Source organism: Myodes glareolus, chromosome 2 (genome assembly GCF_982192425.1).
Source record: "Myodes glareolus chromosome 2, mMyoGla1.1, whole genome shotgun sequence".
Taxonomy (NCBI): domain Eukaryota; kingdom Metazoa; phylum Chordata; class Mammalia; order Rodentia; family Cricetidae; genus Myodes; species Myodes glareolus.
This window is the reverse complement of record NC_142027.1, coordinates 106628833-106639302: the sequence shown is the minus strand read 5'-3', so window position 1 is coordinate 106639302 and position 10470 is coordinate 106628833.

Here is a 10470-nt window from a genome sequence, read left to right as displayed (position 1 = left end):
GGCCTGAGCCAGCCACCACAACCAGAGCAAGCTCAAACCAGCAAACTGCACAGGAGCATGCCCAAGACAGCAACCTTAGCTGATACACCCCAAGCAAGAAACCTCCATTGAAGCAGGCCCAAATGACCCCTGGTACTGCAGAGCAACCCCAAGGAGCACTGAGCGGCTTCTAGGAACACCGAGTGACCTCTGAGGTGACTGGAACCGTGGCCCTGACTGCAACACAAGGTGCAACCATCTGAGCCTTGGATCCACTGACATCTGGAAGAATGATGACCAGAGACACAGACAGCCCAACTACACCAATCAGAGGTAAAAATGGGTACACTAGGTAAGAACACACTCAACACCACTAAAAGTAACACGACACCAATAGAAACTAGTGGCCCTACAACAGAAAGACTTGAACAACCAAATATAGATGAAGCAGAAGAAAATGACTTAAAAATAACTTTAAGAGAATGTTTGAGGCCCTTAAAGAGGAAATAAAAAATTCCCTCAAAGAAATGGAGGAAAAGACTAACAAAAAAATTGGAAGAAATCAACAAATCCCTTAAAGAAAACCAAGAAAAAGCAATCAAACAGGTGAAAAAAATGATTAAAGACTTGAAAGACAAAATAGAGACAATGAAGAAAATACAAACTGAGGGAATTATAGAAATAAATTATGAGAAAACCATCAGGAACCACAAATGCAAGCATAAACAGCAGAATACAAGAGTTGGAAGAGAATCTCAAATGCTGAAGACATAAGGAAATTGACTTATCAGTCAAAGAAAATATTAAATCTAGCAAAAGCTTAACACAAAATATCCAAGAAATATGGGACACCTTGAAAAGAATAAGAATAATAGGAACAAAAGAACTCCAGCTCAAAGGCACAGAAAATATATTCAACAAAATCATAGAAACAAACTTTCCTAACCTAAAGAAAGATATGCACATGAAGATATAAGAAGCTTACAGAACACCAAATAGACTGGATAAAAAAAAAGGCCCTTCACCACATAATATTCAAAACACTAAACATACAGAATAAAGAAAGAATATTAAGAGCTGCATGCAGTGGAAATAGGCAAAGTAACATATAAAGGCAGACCTATCAGAATTACACCTGACTTCTCATTGGAAACAAACAAACAAACAAACAGAAAAAAGAAAGCCAGAAGGTCCTGTTCAATCATTATGCAGACATTAAGAGACCACAGATGCCAGCCCAGACTACTATACCCAGCAAAATTTTAACCATAGACAGACAAAACAAGATATTCCATGACAGAACCAGATTTAACCAATACCTAGCCACAACCACAGCACTACACAAAGTACTAGAAGGAAAACTCCAACCCAAGGAAGTTGGCTACATCCACAAAAACACAGACAATAGATAATCTCACAGCAGCAAATCCCAAAGAAGGGGAAAACACGCACAATAACATTACCAACAATGAAAACTAAAATAATAGGAACTAGCGATCACTGGTCATTACTATCCCTTAATATAAATGGACTCAACTCACCTATAAAAAGACACAGGCTAAGAGAATGGATATGAAAACAACCCATCCTTCTGCTGCATACAAGAAACATACTTCAAAGACAGACATCGCCTCAGAGTAAAGAGTTGGAAAAAAATGTTTCCAATCAAATGGACCTAAGAAACAAGCTACTGTAGCTATCTTAATATCTAACAAAATAGACTCCAAACTAAAATCAATCAAACGAGACAAAGAAGGACATTTCAAAATATCACAGCAAAAATCCATCAAGAGGAAATCTCAATACTGAGCATCCATGTCCCAAATACAAGGGCACCCTCATATGTAAAAGAAACACTTTTCTTCTCCTCCTCCTCCTCCTCCCCCTCTTCCTCCTCCTTCTCCTTTCTCCTCCTTCCTTCTCTTCCTCCCCCTCCTCCCCCTCTTCTTTTCCTCTTTCTCCTCCTCCTTTCTCCTCCTTCCTTCTCCTCCTCCCCCTCCTCTCCCTCTTCTTTTCCTCCTCCTCCTCCTTCCTTTTTCTTCTTCCTCCTCCTCCTTCTCCTCTTCCTCCTCCTTTTGTTTTTTTTTTTTGAGACAGGATTTCTCTGTGGCTTTGGAGCCTGTCCTGGAACTAGCTCTCGTAGACCAGGCTGGCATCAAACTCAGAGATCCACCTGCCTCTGCCTCCCGAGTGCTGGGATTAAAGGTGTGCGCCACCAGTGCCCAGCAGAAACACTTCTAAACTTAAATCACACATTAAACCCTACACACTAATAGTGAGAGACTAAAACACCCCACTTTCACCACTGGATAGGTCTGTCAGACAGAAAATTAATGGAGAAATAAAGAAACTAACAGATGTTATGACTCAAATGGACTTAACAGACATCTATAGAATATATCTTCTCAGCACCTCATGGAACCTTCTCAAAAACTGACCACATACTAGGTAACAATGCAACCTCAACAGATACAAAAAATTGGAATAACCCCATGTATCTTACTTGATCACCATGGCTTAAAAGATAGAATTCAACAACACTAATTCCACTAAAGCCCACAAACACTTGGAAATTAAACAGTGTTTACCTGAGTCATCAATGTGTCAAGGAAGAAATAAAGGAAGAAATTAAAGACTTCCTAAAATTCAATGAAAATGACCACACATCACACAAATTTATGGGACACAATGAAAGCATGTTAAGAGGAAAGTTCATAGCACTAAATGCCTACATAAAGAAGCTGGAAAAAATCCACACTAGTGAGTTAACAGAACATTTGAAAGCTCTAGAACAAAAAGAAGCAAACAAACCCAGGAGGACTAGACAGCAAGAAATAATCAAATTGAGAGCTGAAATCAACAAAATAGAAACAAAGAAAACAATACAAAGAATGAGACAAAAAGTTGGTTCTTTGAGAAAATCAACAAAGTAGACAAACCTTTATCCAAACTACCCAAAAGACAGAGAGGGAACATTCAAATGAACAAAATCAGAAATGAAAAGGGGGACATAATAGACACGGAGGAAATCCAGAGAATCATTAGAATATATTTTGAAAACCTTTACTCCACAAAATTGGAAAACTTAAAGGAAATGGACAACTTTCTGGATAAATATCACTTACTAAAATTGAGTCAAGATCAGATAAGCAAATTAAATAGACTTCTAAACAATTAAATGGGACCTACTGAAACTAAGACACTTCTGTAAAGCAAAGGACACGGTCAAAAAGACAAAACAGCAGTCTACAGTATGGGAAAAGATCTTCATCAACCTCACATCAGAGGACTGATCTCCAAAACATACAAAGAACTCAAGAAATTGTTCGTCAAAAGAACAAATAATTCAATAAAAAAAATGGAATATAGACCTAAACAGAGAACTCTCAACAGAGTAATTAAAATGACTGAACGTCACTTAAGGATATGCTCAACATCCTTAGCAATCAGAGAAATGCAAATCAAATCAACTCTGAGATTTCCATCTTACACCTGTAAGAATGGCCAAGATCAAAAACACTAATGACAACTTATACTGGAGAGGATGTGGGGTAAAGGGAACACTCCTGCATTGCTGGTGTGATAGCAAACTAGTACAGCCCCTTTGAATATCAGTATGGTGATTTCTTAGAAAATTAGGAAACAACTTTCCTCAAGACCCAGCAATAGCACTTTTGGGTATATACCCCAAGGATGCTCAATTGTACCACAAGGACATGTGCTCAACTATGTTCATAGTAACATTGTTTGTCATAGCCAGAACCTGGAAACAACCTAAATACCCCTCTATTGAAGAATGGATAAGGAAAATGTGGTACATTTACACAATGGAGTACTACACAGCAGAAAAAAAAACAATGACAACTTGAAATTTTCAGGCAAATGGATCTAGAAAATATATTGAGTGAGGTAATCCAGAAAGACAAACATCATATGCATTCTCTCATAAGTGTCTTTTACACATAAAGCAAAAAAAATCTAGCCTACAATTCACAATTCCAGAGAATCTAGACAATAATGAGGACCCTAAGAGAGACATACATGGATCTAATATACATGGGAAGTAGAAAAAGACAAGATCTCCTGAGTAAATTGGGAGCATGGGGACCATGGGAGAGGGCAGAAGAGAAGGTGAGAGAAAGGGAAGGGAGTGGAGAAAAATATATAGCTCAATGAAAACAACAATAAAATAAAAGAAAAAATAGATGGTTAGCTGAGCACTCTTTTAAAGTTTCTCTGTAGTAGAATTAAGGAAAAAAAATCTGCCACACTGAAACCCCAAACAGCTTCCTGCCAGGACAAAAGGAACTGGCTGAGATATACTTGATTTGCTTAAAATTTTGTTAATCATTTATGAAGGAATCATTGCTTTGGGGTGAAGATGTTATGGTGTGAAAATTAGTACAAAGAAAAATACCTAACTACTTGTGGACTTCTAAGAAAAACATGTAACTTCTGATCCTAATGTGATTTCTTATGTAAAGATTTTAATTTGTTTATGGAAAATATGTAATTTGTGGTTGTGAGGTTGAAATCTTTTCTTGCATAGAAATCTTTGTGTTGGGGGAATAAAAAGGATAAGAGAAAAATAGGAGATATAAAAAGGAAAGCTGTAGAAGGAAAAACATCAGGAAAGAAAAAGAAACCATCAGAGAAAAATAAAAAGAGAACATCAGAAGAGAGACAGAAGGAGAACAACTGAAAAGAAGAAAACATCAGGGTAGAAGAACAGAACAGAACAATCAGCAGAGAGAAAAATAAAAGAAGAATTGAACTCTGGCCCTCTAATAAAGTTCCTCTGTGTGTCTGTGCATCTGTCTAATTGTTCACCTACTCCATATCTCCTCTCCAGTCTTTCTGACCTGCTGAGGGGCCCTCAGCAGTAGCCACACATCTGTAGCCCCCAGCACTGTGGGAGGAAGGGACAGGAGGATGGTTGGGGTTTGCTGACCACCAGCCTACCTCTAGATTCTGTAAGAGACCTAGTGGTAGAATAGGACACCCAATGTCTTTCTCAGACTTCTACATATGCCCTGGTAAACATTTGGACATCTCTCTCTCTCTCTCTCTCTCTCTCTCTCTCTCTCTCTCTCTCTCTCTCTCTCACACACACACACACACACACACACACACACACACACACACACACAATGTACTGTTCTTCTGAAAAGGAAAGTCAGTGGTGCTGTGTTTAAATCACAGGTAAAGAGATTTTTCGGGGTCACCGAGAAAGTTTGGCTTCTGTGTAAAAGTTACCACATCTTTGTACCCTAGTTCCCTGATTCAATGGTTATAGAAATAGAAAATAACCTGTCTTGAAGTTAGGGGAGGCAGTGGCAGAAAGGAGTTTCCTTCTGTCCATAGATCTTTGAAGTCTTTGTTGGGTTCTCCAGAACCCTGCCCTGGAGACAGTGTTAGTATTCAGGCATCTGTACTGGCCTGTCCTGGGCATCCTGAAGGATACATCCTCAGCTACAGTCACTAACCACCTCCTGTGTACATTCACTACATTCTCTTATAAAAGGTGGGCCTTACCTACCTCCCTGTTTCTCTCTTGCTTTCTTTCTCTGTCTCTCTCTTCTGCCACTCTTGTTCCCAGGTACTGGTCTCTGCCCCCTTCTTTGCCCCTTTCCTCTCCTCTTCCAATAAACCTCCCATGTGAGTCCTATTGCACAGTGTGGCTCCTTCCTGTCATTTTAAAAATTATGATGGAATGAAGCACTGCATTCCTAGAATAAGTCACTCTAGAGCAGGTTTCTAATCTAATTAGAATCTTGCGTGTGCAGAATCAGCATAGCCAGGACATGTAGCACTAAAGGGCTGTGACTAGGAAGGGGTTAATTAACAAAATTAAAAAGCATTGCTACTCACCCACTGAAGCTAGAGACTTCCAGTATGCAAAAGCAGACTCGTGTTCAATAGTGAGACTTCTAGTATGCAAGGGGCAGTCTCATATTCAGTAGAACCAGCAAACAGCTTGGTGCGGTGGTACATACCTGTAACCCAGTGCTTAGGAGGTGAAGTGGTGTGTGTGTGTGTGTGTGTGTGTGTGTGTGTGTGTGTGTGTAATTCAAGGCCAGACTCAGCTCAGCTACATAGTTCATGGCCAGCCTGTAATCCCAGTGATCAAGAGATGAAGGCAGTGTGTGTGTGTGTGTGTGTGTGTGTGCGCGCGTGCGCGCGCACACGCACACAATTCAAGGCCAGTCTCAGCTACATAGTTCAAAGCCAACATGGTCTACAGAGTGAGTAGTAGAACAGCCATAGCTACACAGAGAAACCTTGTCTCAAAAAAGAACCAGTGGACCTATCCACCGCAACCTCAGTGGAACTCTGAAACACAGGCTGCAAATTCAGAGAGGACCAAGAGAGAGGACCAAAAGAGGAACTCTGAAGCACAGGCTGTGACTACACAGAGAGGACCATGAGAGGAACTCTGAAGCACAGACTGTGACTGCACAGAGTAGACCAAGAGAGCGGGTTAAGAGAGACCTCAGACAGCGACAGTACAGAGCAAACCAAGATCAGTTTCCAAAGATACAGACAGCCTTTGGAAGGATTGGACCAAGAGGCAAAGACACTCCTAGCACAAATTGGAGGAAAAGATGGGAGGTGCCAATTCAAGAATTCATTGAACCTAAAAAGCAACATGATAACACAAGAACCCAGTGGTCATACAACAGGAAAACTTGGTCATCCTAACCTAGAAGAAGCAAAAGAAAATGATTTTAAACATAACTATATGAGGATGATAGAGACCTTTAAAGAGGAAACAAAAAATTCCCTTAAAGAAAGGGGAAAACAAAAAATGGAAGAAATTAATAAATCACTCAAAGAAAGCCAAGGAAAAGAATCAAACAGGTGGAGCAAACAGTTCAAACAGTTCAAGACTTGAAGTCTGAAATAGAGGCAATAGAGAAAACAAAAAACTGAGAGAAATCTGAGTAAATGAACAGGAACTACAGAGGCAAGCATAACCAACAGAATACAAGAGGTGAGCCAGGCAGTGGTGGCACACGCCTTTAATCCCTGCACAGGGGAGGCAGAGGCAGGCAGATCTCTGTGAGTTCAAGGCCAGCCTGGTCTACAAGAGATAATTCCAGGACAGCTAGGACTGTTTTACAGAGAAACCCTGTCTCAAAAAACAAAAAAAGAACAACAACAAAACAAAACAAAAACCAGAGAGAGAGAGAGAGAGAGAGAGAGAGAGAGAGAGAGGATATGCAAGATACTATAGAGGAAATAGATTTATCAGTCAACAAATTCTTTTTTTAAAAAAAAAAGAAAACAAACTATGTTCATTATACATACCAATCCCAGTTTCCATTTCCTCCCTTCCTCCCATTCCTTTTACCTACTCCCTCTACCTCATCCCCTATATACTCCTCAGAGGTTAAGGCACATTGCTTTGGGGAAGGTCCAAGCCACCCCCCCCCCCACACACACACTATAGCTAGGCTAACCAAGGTATCCATTTAAAGAGAATAGGTTCCCAAAAGGCAAGTACAAGCAGTAGGGATAAATCCTGGTACCACCATGTTGCCCTGCAGTCTGCCCCAGCCATACAACTGTCACCCACATTCAGAGGGACTAGTTTGGTCCTATGCTGTTTCCTTTCCTGTATGGCTGGAGTTGGTCAGTGGGTGTCTCCATCATAATCTGGACCACCTTGCTCATATTCTCACTCCATCCTCTCTTCAACTGTAGTCCAGTGCTCTAATATAGGTCTCTGCCTCTGTTTCCATCAGTTGCTGGATGAAAGTTCTGTGGTGATATTTAAGATATTCATCAGTCTGACTGTAGGCAAGGACAGTTAACACAAAACATCCAGGAAATCTAGGACACAATGAAAAGACCAAACCAAAGAATAATAGGGAAAGAAGGAGAAGAACTTCAGCTCAAAGGCACAGAAAATATACTCAAGAAAATTATAGAAGAAAACTTTCCAAACCTAAAGAAGAATATCCTTGTGAAGGTACAAGAAGCTTGCAGAATACCAAATAGACTGAACCTCTTCCCCAAAAAACCCATCTCCTGGTCATATAATAAAACATAAACCATACAGAATAAAGAAAGAATATTAAGAGCTACCAAAGAAAAAGGTCAAGTAACATATAAAGGCAGACCTATCAGAATTATATCCAACTTGTCAATGGAAACCATGAAAGTCAGAAGGTCCTGGACAGATGTACTGCAGACACTAAGAGACCACGGATGTCAGACCAGAATACTATACCCAGCAAAGCTTTCAATCACCATAGATGGAGAAAACAAGATATTCCATAACAAAACCAGACTTAAACAATACCTATCCACAAATCCAGTCCTACAGAAAGTATTAGAAGGGGACTGGAGAGATGACTCGGTGGTTAAGAGCACTGACTGTTCTTCCAAAGGTCCTGAGTTCAATTCCCAACAACCACATGGTGGCTCACAGCCATCAGTAATGATATCTGGTGCCCTCTTCTGACCTGAAAGCATATAGGCAGGCAGAACACTGTATACATAAATAAATAAATCATTTTTTTAAAAAAGAAAGTACTAGAAGGAAAACTCCAACCCAAGGAAGCTACCTACACCCACCAAAAACACAGGCAAAAGATAACCTCACACCAGCAAGCCCCAAAGAATGGAAACACAAAAACACTACCACCAAAAATTAACAGAAATTAACAATCACTGGTCACTAATATCTCCTAAAATCAGTGAACTCAATTCATCTATAAAAAGACACAGGCCATGGGAGTGGATAAGAAAGCAGGATCCATCCTTCTGCTGTATACAAGAAACACACCTCAGCCTCAAAGACAGACATTACCTCAGAGTAAAGGGCTGGGAAAAGATTTTCCAATCAGATGGACCTAAAAAACAAGCGGGTGTAGCTATCCTAATATCTAACAAGATAGACTTCAAACTAAAATCAATCAGAAGAGATAGAGAAGGAAACTTTATACTCATAACAGGAACAATCAATCAAGATGAATGTCTTAACCCTGAACATCTATGCCCCAAATACAAGAGCACCCACATATGTAAACAAAAAAAATTACTCAAGCTTAAATTGCACATCAAACCCCACACACTAATAGTAGGAGATTCAACACCCCACTCTCCTCAATGGACAGGTCTGCTAGACAGAAACTTAACAAAGAAATAAGAGAACTAACAGATGTCATGACTCAAATGACATCTACAAGACATTCCACCCAAACACTAAAGAATATGCCTTCTTCTCAGCACCTCATGGAACCTTATATAAAATTGATCACATACTCAGTAACAAAGCAAACCTCAACAGATACAAATAAATTGGAGTAACTCCCTGGATTTTTATCAGATTACTCTGGTTTAAAGATAGAATTTAATAACAACACTAATTGCAGAAAGCCTACAAACTCATGGAAATTGAACAGTGTTCTATCGAACCACCCCTGGGTCAAGGAAGAAATTAAAGACTTCCTAAAATTCAACAAAAATGAAAGCACAACATACCCAAATCTATAGAGCACTATGAAAGCAGGGCTAAGAGGAAAGTTCATAGCACTAAGTGCCTACATAAAGAAAGAGGAGAAAGCTCACACTAGTGACTTAACAGCACACCTGAAAGCTCTAGAACAAAAAGAAGCAGACTCATCCAGGAGTAGATGACAGGAAATAACCAAATTGAGGGCTGACATCAATAAAATAGAAACAAAGAAGGCAATACAAAGAATCAATGGGAAAAAAAAGAGCTGGTTCTTTGAGAAAATCAACAAAATAGACAAACCTTTATCCTAACTAACCAAAAGGCAGAGAGAGAACATCCAAATTAACAAAATAAGAAATGAAAAGGGGGACATAACAACAGACACTGAGAAAATCCAGAGAAGAATTAAATCATACTACAAAAATTTGTACTTTACAAAATTGGAAAATGTAAAAGAAATGAACAATTTCCTAGATAGGTACCACATACCAAAATTAAATCAAGACCAGGTGAACAATTTAAATAGACCTATAACCTGCAAGGAAATAGAAACAGTCATCAAAAGGATACCTACCAACCAAAACAAAACAAAACAAAAAGCCCAGGACTGGATGGTTTTAGTGCAGAAATCTACCAGAACTTCAAAGAAGAGCTAATACCTATACTCCTTAAAGTGTTCCACATAATAGAAACATAATAGAAACAGAAGGAACATTGCCAGACTCTTTTTATGAGGATATAGTTACCCTGATACAGAAACCACACAAAGACTCAACCAAGAAAGAGAATTACAGACTAATCTCACTCATGAACATAGATGCAAAAATATTCAATAAAATACTGGTAAACCTAATCCAAGAACACATTAAAAAAATCATCCACCATGATCAAGTCAGCTTCATTCCAGAGATGCAGGGATGGTTCAACACTAAAAATCTATCAATGTAATTCATCATATAAATAAACTGAAAGAAAAAAATCATATGATCATCTCATGAGATGCTGAAAAATCATTCAACAAAATC